This window comes from Lampris incognitus, chromosome 1 (genome assembly GCF_029633865.1).
Source record: "Lampris incognitus isolate fLamInc1 chromosome 1, fLamInc1.hap2, whole genome shotgun sequence".
NCBI lineage: Eukaryota > Metazoa > Chordata > Actinopteri > Lampriformes > Lampridae > Lampris > Lampris incognitus.
In genome coordinates this window covers 124,327,721-124,339,146 of record NC_079211.1, presented here as the reverse complement: position 1 = coordinate 124,339,146, position 11,426 = coordinate 124,327,721, and the positions used below count along the sequence as shown (strand labels likewise).

General features: G+C 40.6%; 1 protein-coding gene across 2 annotated transcripts in view; it reads left to right on the top strand.

Annotated features, from left to right (window-relative positions):
* Nucleotides 1-1,682: 1,682 nt before the first annotated feature.
* coro1ca (coronin, actin binding protein, 1Ca) overlaps nt 1,683-11,426 on the top strand; it is a 74,712-nt gene continuing 64,968 nt past the window's right edge. For both annotated transcript variants that reach the window (XM_056275519.1, XM_056275509.1), the window contains exon 1: nt 1,683-1,845. The gene's annotated coding sequence lies outside the window, so the exon portion shown is untranslated. The remainder of the gene's footprint in view (nt 1,846-11,426) is intronic.

Sequence of the window (11,426 nt, the reverse complement as noted above, 5' to 3'; positions counted from 1 at the left end):
TGAGCACTCAGATCTAAATGTATCCCCATCATTATGTGATGCCAAGGGGACTACACCGTCTCCTACAGATACAACAGTGAACATCAGTGGGGTCTACAAGAGAAAAACAAGAATGAAGCAGACTGAGAAAACTGACACTGTGGCTCCAGACCTACTATGTGTTAACTCTGGAGAGACTGGAACCCTAGCTGGGATATCATCCACAAAATCCCATTCAAAAACCACTGACTATCAGCATTCTGAGCAGGATGTCAACTCAACAGAAGATTCAGACCAGAGGGAGGCTGACGGAGGTGAAAGCCTGCCCCCAGTGAATTTGGTTTCAAGTGATCCTAATAAAAGCATATTTTGTGAAGTGAGTAATGTGCTCATGAAGGATCCTGCATCTGTCTATTCACCCAGTGGTGAACGTATAGTGGAAATCCAAAATTCACTCAAAGAAAAGTCTAACAACCCCTCTGGGACCCCTCCACCACAAACAAACACCACCGCTGAGAGCGAAGCTCCACCAAAGTTATGTATATCCGAGTCCTTGAATGCTGAATCGGGAGAAAGCCTAAAGACGGATGGGAAACAAGGCCAACCTGATCAAAAGTCTGCCAGGGACAGGGATGAGAACGCCTCAGAGAGAGACCTATCCCAAAACATTCCCAAATCTAGGCCCGTCTCAGAGCTCATAAAGGAGACCATTCAACTGCATGAAAAGCTGCAGCAGCAAGATAGGCCGAAGCCGTGTGAAGCCAAGCCTGATGGGGCCTCTGAGCAAGGCCATTCTATAAAAGTTGCACAAATGAAGGCAGCTTTTGACACACCTCAGAAATCCCCAGATAAGGTGCTCGAACGTAAGACGTCTGTGAGAAAAGGTAAGGACATTCAAAGACAGCCTGCCTCTATACATTAGTATCAAATGAATGGGTACAGCACATAATGAACCCACTGTAAGTATATGTGAATCAATAAGATGTATGTGAATAAATGTGTCACTCATCTTTTAAAATGTAAAGAACGGAAGAAATCAAATTTTACAATCAACTGGTTTTATGATATGACTAAATCCATTTGCAACACCCTTTATGTGTACACAAGAGTGAGGGATAAATCGGTTTGGGTGACAGGATAGAAGCGTTTTCCTTTGTGTCCCTTTCTGCACCTGAATTCGCGAAATACCGCCATCTTGTGGCGTTCATCTAAAATGGCGGTCCATTTTGTTCTCGTGAAAAGCACAATTTTAGACATTTTAAATGGAAAATCTGGACCCTGGTTTAATCTGGATTAAATCAACGCACATTTGGATTATTTTACCGGACAACCGCTATGGTTTTTCCACACATTTTACGTGGGCCGCTGGACAAATGAGGAAACGTTTTACAGCTCAACATGTCCAACCTGCACAAACACTTGGTTTATTTCCTTGAAGACGTTACACGAGTATACCCGAATGAAAATGTTATGCTCCCTTACTAAATATTTTTTTCTGTGTTCCTGGTTTTTCTCGGTACGTGTTGTCGTATCTACCTCAGTTGTACGATTTGTCAATTGTCCCAGTGCAGACAAGCAAAGCCGGAGGGTTCCCCTCCCCTTTTTTTTTTTCCTTTTTGGATCCAGTGTGTTTTGCTGATTGGTGGCCGTGGTTGCTGCTCAGTCATCGCTGTAAGCCATAACAGAGGCGGGACTATGGGAGGGCGCTGCGGTCGCGCAGTGACAGCGGAGGGAAGAGAGAACACACAGGCGAGTTGTCAGCAGCGTCTTTGAAACGGGCGGAATCAATTGGGATAAAAAAAAAATCGTCTGGCTATATTAGCGTTTTATCGGCTGTCGGGGATATTTTTATTTTGATATTGGAAGGTAAGTCTGAATCATGTAAGGATGGCTATGTTTTGTTTTCAAACGTGTGTGTGGTGTGTATATATATTTTTTACCGGTAGTGCAGCTACGGTGGCCATTAAGATGGGAAAAGTGCATGCGTTAGCCGAATGAATCGGGATTTTCCGTGGAATTTGAATTGATCTTTTTTTTGCTAAGCTAGCGTTAGCCCACGGTAATTAACCCCCACGAGCAGTGTCGAAAACCGTTATGGTAACCGTGTAACTGGAAAACGGGACGGGAATTGTGTGTTTGTCTTTTCTGTAGGGTTTTTTTAATTGACATCCTCCCCGTGAAATGCGCCGTGTTTTGTGTTGTGTGAGGTGGGGTGGGGTTAGCCAACCACAGTGCGGAAGGAAAACTCGGAATCGGTAGATCCTCAGGCGTCCACACGGGGGGGGGGGTGCAGGCAGTGCAGCCGCGCCCAGGCCAGTGGCATTTTGAGACCAATGCTAATCATAATGATCTCTCCAAATTAAACATTTCAACTAAATCAATTTAGTCGATAATACATAAAACGTTTTTTTTAATCGGGTGAAGCAATTGGTATGCTGCACACACCAGTGCTGCACACACTAGTGCCTCTTAATTTTTTTCATTATTATTATTATAAAGCTACTTTAAAATCAGCCGAAAATGCTGGGCAGGGTCTATAGATAGACTGGTGAGATGGGTGGCAGGGTTACGGTGGGATCAGCATATGGAAATGCTTGAGCCAGCGGCATAGATTGCTGTGTCTATTAATCATCAACCCTAACCTTCTGCTTGGTTTGGCTATAGCACCTGGAAAATCGTTAGTGTAATATTATGAATAATGAACCGAGTCAGTCCATAAGCTACAAATCTACCACTCCAACTGACGTCCTGTTTTTGAGCTCATATATGCCTATTGGGGTACCGTATAGAGCCCAGAGGCATTGTATTGAAACCTATGACTGCTTTGGGGTGTAGCTTATTTTGAACTATTGAACCGTTTAAAAGGAGAGGAAAAAAGTATTTGCGGAGAGCGGGTCAAGTGACAGATGCCTGCTGATTTGCTGTACAACAGTCAATCTTAATTCACAGATGAAGAAACTGGATTGTTTGAGACACATTCCTCACTGGTCACTCTGCCCCGTATTGACCAGCAAGTTCTCATTATTAGTCGCATTATTAGACTCATTATTAGTCTTGTTATTAGTCTGAATTCCACTGCAAGACCAGGTAGTCCAGCTAAGTTGTTTTCTAATTTGTCCTTCAGCTTCTTGAATGTTACATTTTCGTGTACTCTTCTTTTTTTACCTATTTTTGCTTACTCTTTTTTTTCCAGATTGGTTGTTTGATCATTCAAATTTATGCCTGTTATAAATAGTTTGAGTTGGCCTCACTCAGTGGCTAGTGTGATGATCAGAAATGCTCTGGCATTCGGGAAAAGCTTTAATTTGCGCGTCACAAAGACATGCTTAAAAACTCGGTGATGCTTCTCTTTTAAAGGATCAGACATAAATGGTGACTTGCATTCAAACCATAGTAGACAGATGATGACCCACATAGTCCTCATTGACCCCCCTGTATGTCAGTATGCCACAGCTGTGGCTGATGTGTTCAGTCATGATGACAATAGGGCAGTTTGATTTGCAATGACTGTGACTCGTGTGCCACAAGGCAGACTAATATGCATTTTTGGCCCCTTGCTAGAACTACTCAACTAGGTGTAATCGGTTTGGGAGTCTTCTCATGAGATGCAGAGCAGGTGAGGGCTGGCTGATGTGCTCAGGGATTTCATGTCGCCAATTCCACAGCCATGTTTAGGCATGTTGTCCGCTCCAGATACATCAGCCTCTTCACACTGCGCTGCAGTGTAAGGTCTGCAGAAGTGAGTACCCTGCCTCGCAATGGCTTGGCTAAGAGAGGAAATGGGTCAGGAAGCGGAGGGAAATTAAGCATGAGGTGTGAGGAAGTTTTGACTATTAACTAGTGCAGCACAGCACACTGGCGCTCCATGACATGAGCTCTGTTGTACCTCAGGATTTTGGAGAAGTATTAAAATCACTGAGAGAATTTCTCACATTTACTTTATCAGAAGCCTTGGCATCCCAGGTAGTTCAACTCTGGCCAGTCCAGCTGATCATTAGCTTGCTTGCATAAGTCTGATAAGTGGACGCAATCTCTCTTTGGGTGTTTTGTTAAAATGTTGTTTTGCCAACAGTACGTCTCTGTGTGAAATGTTTTATCAGTACAGGCCTAAGGTGTGTTGTGTAAATTAAAGAAAGTAGAAGAACGTATGCGATCTCTTCCTGTTAAGCATTCAGATCAGTCTGACAGAATATTAAATATTAAGCATTCTAAGGAAAGCCAGCCAATCAGAGCATTCCTTAGTTTGTGTCAGGTCTGGTCCTGTGCAAGATTTAATCTAAATCCACACAAAACAAGAGGTTTGCTTTAAATCTTTCAAAAAAGGAAATGCTACAACTTGGAATTTTTTATAGCTAGAAAATTTAGTTTTTGAGTTTGATGTCCTACAAGTTCTTTTTTTGCAGGTCCATTTGCCATTAGTTTGTGCTTAGGACCAGATGGTAGAAAATCTCATTAACTGAGCACCTGTACAACATAGCATGTGTTGTATTTGTTGTTTTATTTGTACATTACTAGCCTGATAGGTGAAGAAACTCACACACACAAAATAATTACACTTAGCACTCTTAAAGGCTCACACAGTTGTGGCAGAGACATGAACACAGTAATTAATCTCTCAATAACGATACATTTAAAAAAAGATTGAGCCAAAAATACAGCCCCACATGCAACCTTTGCTGAAAGTGACCAAAGACGATGAGTCCAGGATAATTTAACTTTACAGGAGATCCAATTTAGATAAGAAAAAAACATGATTAGAATGCCCTATTTGGCTATGTTTGTTTAATACACAGGTTTTAAATCCTGAATGCAAATTTCAATGTTAAGCGATATCAAAATAAAACCCATGTCCAACAATGAGTTTCTTCTTCCAGGTTGGCTCATAAGTGTGATGCATTATGTATTTGCCTTTTTTTTATAGAATAGTCCTTATATAGAATTTTTATATGTGTATGAATATGTAGAATTAGATATAAAATATTGCCAAATCATTATGCAGATTGACAAGACCGCCATTGGTGCTGTGCCCTCACAGGGTACCAATGGAAACTATCAAATCCGCTGTGGCGACCCCTGGAAAACAGGGAACGAGCCGAAAGAAGAAGAAGAAGGAAGTTCTTATGTAGAATTTCTTTAGTTGTAACTGGTTCTTACGATTTTTGGGAGTACCTCTGTTAGGCAAGTAGGAATCCTAGGATTAAAAACAATTACTTAGAACAGATGGTTCAAATGCCCTTTCTCCTTTTGCCCTCAACCTGCACTTGGAACTTTGTAATGCTATGTAATTTGACACATCCAGCTGATGCACAGACTATTAATTCTGCCCCCCCACCCGCTTCTGACAACATCTGGTGAAATGGGGCAATGGGTGGAACAGTGATCACTGGGAAAGGATGAAACTAGCTGACCAGGAAGAGGAAGTGACAGGCTTACTTGCTAGGCTGTCATAGTTGAAAGTCTCTATATCTGAAAGTAGCCCTTGTTAAATCGGATCCCCCATTCGTGCAGATGATCCAAATACCTCAGTTAGAGTTGGCATCATGTCGGAATGGTTTTTCATTGAAGGGTTGTTTTCGTTTAGTTTCATTATTTAGTCTTCTTACTTGGGAGTAAACATGAAATTTTAGTATTTTGCTAACGTTTGCATAAAATTTCCATTGTGTGAACAGGTTTCTGATTGAGGCTTCCCACCATTAGCAGCACACTTGTTAGACAGTCAAAATAAAAACAAAGCTTGTCCTTGTTTAAGGTGTTTTATCAGATTTCTCAAGAGGTCTCTTTCAATATTGGCTTAAAGCAGGATAAGAATTGGCTAAGATGAAGGCCTCTCTTTTGAGAGACATTTGACATCTTTTTTGCTGTTAGGCTTTAATTTGCAAGGTCATATTGGGTCTCCTGTTTTTAAATCGGTGTTCCCTTGTCTTTCTAACTCCTGAAGTGTCTGGTATGGTACATATGTTGAATATGTATAGACAGGCTTTAGCTGATAGGCCTGATTAGAGCAGTTCCTCCTCACAATGTAGCCCTGGAACCCTGTTAGTCTATAAGCTTGTCACCTCTGAAGTCCAGCAGAGTACAGCAGTATTACAGTGATTAACTGATGCGTACTATGTTTCTAGTAGTATTTCACAGTGAGCTGGGCAAAAACCACATGTTCGCCCGGGAGTGGAAAGAGGTGAAAAAAAGAGCACGTTATCTCATTGTTGCAAAAAGCAATGGAATGCAGCTGGAATCTGATTACAATGGTAGTCCGTGGCCTTGGTTACATGAAGGGGATTTAGGTGGCGTCTCATGTGTTCTTGGTTACAAAAGGCAAAGGTTGCCAGTGTAGGGAGAGCCCTGAGGCGACATCATTGAGGCGGGGGACCGGGGTCATGGGGCAGTATGGGTCGCAGACTGTGGGAAAAGATAAGCCATTCCCGTGTATGTCAATGGGCTAGTTATTATATTTTGTATTAATTCACATGTTTGGAAGAGTTTGCCAGTTTATTTACACTGGAAAGATTAGAAGAAGAAAAAAACAGGCGTGTCATAGGCCCTAGACCAGTGCTACTCAGCTATGTGCCATGGAAGGCTGATAGTATGCGGGTTTTAGTTTAGATTAGTTCCTCCTCTTTGGTTGTAGATGTGCTAATCTGTGAAACCAGCTTGTATGAAGTTCAATAGAATAAAAAAAACCTGCATACTCTCGGCCTTCCATGGCACATGGTTGAGTACCACTGCTTCGGACAATTAACAGTAATTGTCTAACACACAGAAAACACAACAGGGCTTTCTGAGAAAATCTCTCGAAAGTGAACAGTGACCTGTCTGCTTTTCTCATTACTAGCTACTTTGTGACATGCCATGAATTGCATCAACTTCAATTCTGGTTGTGAGGGTCATAGCCTGCGGGAGGGTCTAGGGCAGCAGTCCTCAATCATGTGTGGGAATGCCATGTGTATGCAGTTCTTAATGGCAGCCCTACACTTCACCTGCTAATATGACTAATTAGACCTCCTCTGTCTAGGTGAAGATGGTCCAGTTTGTGAAATCATTTGGTGGTAGTCCTGTTGGGTTGGAATGAAAACCCACATGCAACATACACATAGCTCTCCGTGGCACGTGTTCGAGTACCTCTGGTTTTGGGCGGTGTGCAGGTTTTGTTACCTATTGAGTTTTACCTTGTTATGAGGAAGCAAGCATATTACCTGTCAACATAACATTTATTGCTCAACATTGTAAATCACTAATCCCTGGCAAATATCACTTGAATTTTAATTTCAGAAATTCCCAGATTGGAAACATTTCAAGAAGACCTTTTTTTTAAAATATTATTTATTTATAAGATTTTCAACACATACAACAACATAACATAGCATAACATAAAACACATATACATAGTTTTTAAAAGAAAGCAAAAAAAAAAACGTTCAATGCAAAACAAGACAATTTGGTGACAGTAACATACTATACATACTGTGTGCTTTTTATATTAGGAAAACAGGACTCAGCCAGGAAGTACAAGATGTTGGTACAGTGCGGGGGGGGGGGTACCCAGTCAATGGGGACAGAATCCAGTTGCAGGGACCTGACATGTCCCAGGAAGGATTGCCAGATTTGATAAAATTGTCCATTAGAGCCGTGAATCTTTTTTTATAGTGCTCGTAGGGTTTTTATGGTTAAAACTCTGCTGTAATGTATATTAGTGTTCTTACGAGGTTTATTGTGATGACTAAGTTCTACTCCTAGTTTCTGACCATCTGTTTCCAAGTGTTACTAAAATCCCAACTAGTGTGGAAAGGAAATGGAGAAACTTTCATCCTATATAAACAAGGTATAAAAAAAAGCTTTTTTTTTGTCAGAACAACAGAGATCTTTAGACTTCATTCCAATTTTGCTTACCTTCTGTTACCTCTTACATACCCTGTTGTAAATTGTTGGTGGGGTATCTGTGTTAGGCCCCGAGTTATTCACCAAGGCACTTTGAAACTAAATCCTCCCAGTCATCCTAGAGAATATCAGTGTTGTTTTGTCTCCCTGACCATAAGATGTAGATGGTGAGATGACAAATGTTGCTGGTAATATTCAAGACTGATATTGTTAATTTTGGTACCGATTGGTCCGCCATGATGAGCTGTTATCATTGGGTCCTGCAGGCTGCCACTTTTTATTCCCAGGTAGGCCGGTTATGTAATGTTATGGTGATCTTGGCCTTTGTTTTTTTCCAGTTTAGCTGACCCTACCCTTGTCAAGAATGGACCGGAGACATGATGCCATGATCAGTCAGTCCCCATATCTGTTTATACAGGCCTACTCTAGTGCTGGGTGGTATGGCCAAAAACGTTGTCTGACAAAATTATCTTAATGAGAAGATAATGATTTTTATCATGACTTCTGTTAAATGACTTTCTGTCAGCTCTAAGGGGTAAATTTTGCTTCTGAATGAGATGGAAAATCCAGAAGGTTAACTGCCTTGAAAATACCTCTTTATTGCCAGATTACCCCACTGTCCAAATATGAACATGATTAATGCAATTAAACTGTAAACAAGTTATAAAATGGGCAGCAAGGAGGAATCACATTCTGTTCTGTATTTTTTTAAAGTCATCATCTGAAACTAAGAATAATAGAACTGTAAACAGGAAATTAACAGACAACAAGCGGGAATCAAATACTCTGCCCTGTTTTTTCCCCAACAATAGTAGCCATCTGAAAATAAAAATGAAAACAATTTCTGTTTTCAGTAAACAGTATTTACCTGTTATAAAAACAATTCGCAAGAACAGTTGTGCAAATAAATCTTCAGCTATAATATTAAGATTTGTTAAATTCTCATAGCCCTCTCAACAAAATGGCAGATGCAATAGCTGTAAATACAATACTAACGTCTACTCTTACGTTAGAAAAGTCGTAACTTTTCACATTATGAGGAAGAGAGAAAATTCTGTCAACAAACTGATTTTTTTTTCAAGTTTCCTGCTGGTAGGTCATGCTGTTTCCATCAAGATATCTTTATGCAAATTCTAAAATTGTGATGAGCAGTGATTTGACAACAGAGCTGTGAGATTGTTTTGTTGTTAAAAATGTTAACTTGATGAAATACAGCTGATTCACGTTTAATTTTTTTCAGCTTTTCAAGTCTGCTTAGATATCTTCATGACCTAATTGCATGTAGGCTAACCATAGCTAATGTTTCCTTGACCGCTGCTGCACCACTGGCCCTACCCCCACTGGTGATGTGGTACTGAAAATTTCAAGGTTTTCTGACATCAGTGGGCAGAAACATGCAAAAAGATGACAAACTAAGAGTCAGAGGCGCAGCTCCACACCACTAGTTTTAGAGATGCGCCACCTCGCTCTCCAAGCATCAAATTGACAATTTGCGCAAGTATATAGTGGATGGAGATGAGCTGAAATTGCGTACTACATTTCCTAGCATAGCAGCAATGCTGTTTTTTTTTTGCTGGGGTTTCCCCCCGCTTACCAACATGAGTGGAAAACTGTCAAGAGGCAATAATGAAAATAATAGTTGTTTATTTCAAAATCAAGGAAAGTTCAGTCGAGCTAGTTATCGATATATATTTTATTGCCCTGCACTAGCTTGTTCATATATTTGCATATTGGTTTTTATTGATGTATTCTGTGGGTGTGGCAGTAGTATCGCTTCATCTCATCCCTCGCTGACAAACCAGTTGGAGTACGAATAGCCGTTGACAGGATAGGATAGTCCAGAGTTCAACAGGAATGTGTAAACATAATCATGTGTGGCAGATATTGTTGGTATTAAGATCTTTTGTGATTGAGGAGTCATCAAAATCATTGATGTAAACACACTGCTCTAAAACCGGAATATAAAATCAACACATCTGTTTATGTAATGCATAACTAAATGTATTCTAATACAACCTGACAGCATACACGTACATTGGGCTGGCTCTTTCTTTGAAAATTTAGGGATGATATACTCCATAGTTCCCTTTTTTTCCCTTCTTTTTTTGACAAATTTAAAGGTCGTGGTGAATCTAGAGGAGAATAAGTGGGAGAATTTAGAGGTGACTGCATGCAGGTCACCACTAAGAGTTGGAGTGGCCATCATCTCAGTTCAGTCACTGAGTTGTAATGTGGTACAAATATACGGTAAAGAAATAAGTTTCCTCTTCTTGGGATGCTAAATAAATGCATATTGGGTATATTTATAGCTTGTGGGATTGATAAACTCCATTTAAGCACTAATGACTGAGTGCAGAGTCTCGAAATTGACCTTTGGGGCACATTAAAGGTTATGGATGACTGATTTGGACCTCATACCATCAGTTACTCAATGATGGCATTGAATCTGCATCTCAGCTGTGAGAGAAATAAACACAGGCCTGCTGGCACACTGGGAAGATATGAGCCTTCACTCTCCAATGTTTTACTCCTTTCCCCTCTGTTCTGTAGCTGATTTAAAGTCTTATGTCACAGCAAAACAATTTCCCTTGGTTTAATAGGAGGCAGCAGTCTGCTATACTGCATCTCCTTTGCTTAAATTGAGAGGAGAACCTTGTCATGCCTAACTCCTGGTGTGCTCTAGAGCAAAGATGAATAACCTGGCTTCTTTCCATATCACTTCAAGTTTTGCACCTAGTCCTTTGGGGCAACTTTATTGATTGTGGTATATACATTGTCTGATATGTGTAGGTTACCACTGACACAGGGCATGGTTTGCAATAACATAGCTGCTTCTGAAATAAGTGTGATATGGTGATATTAGATATCCAGACAGAGCAGTGGGGAAAAAAGGCATGGTTAGTTCTGGTTTTGGTGATACTTTATGGTCAGATTAAGTACAGAAAGGCTAGTAGAAGAATTAATTTCCCAGTAAGACCTAAAACTCCCCTGAAGGACAAGTCTGATGTCTGCTGACTGTGTGAGGTGTTTCATGTAATGTAGAAGAGGGTGCTTTTTAGCGTGTCACACAAGACCCATTTCCTGCTAGTCATTTCCTCAGGCTGTCACCAGTAGCCTATCAGTTGAAGACAGACCCGTGGTGTGATCCGCTATCTGTCTCTTCGCATCAGGGGTAGCTCTGCTGGCTTGGAAGATGGGCAGGTACACAAACCTCTGTTGGCTGCCCCTCATCTGTTTTGACTGGCAGGCCTTTGAGGCTTTTCTGCTTGAATTAGTGCTAGATCGGTGAGCCATCAGGAGTTATATGACTGACCACCAATGCATGGCCCCTGGATGACTTTGACTGGTGTATGTCTGACACTGATTGTTAACGAGAGTGGAGTTGGATTTTTCAAATATTTTAAAGCCAAATTTGGTTTTTAAAAACGTTAATCTTTTTTTCTTTTCAATAAACTACAAATAAATGCTGGAAGAACTTACTTTTTATTGCACGCAAACATATCCTTTTTGATACCATTTATCACTGTCAAATCAAAACAATAGCTATCCACAAATATTTAAATCATGGACACTTT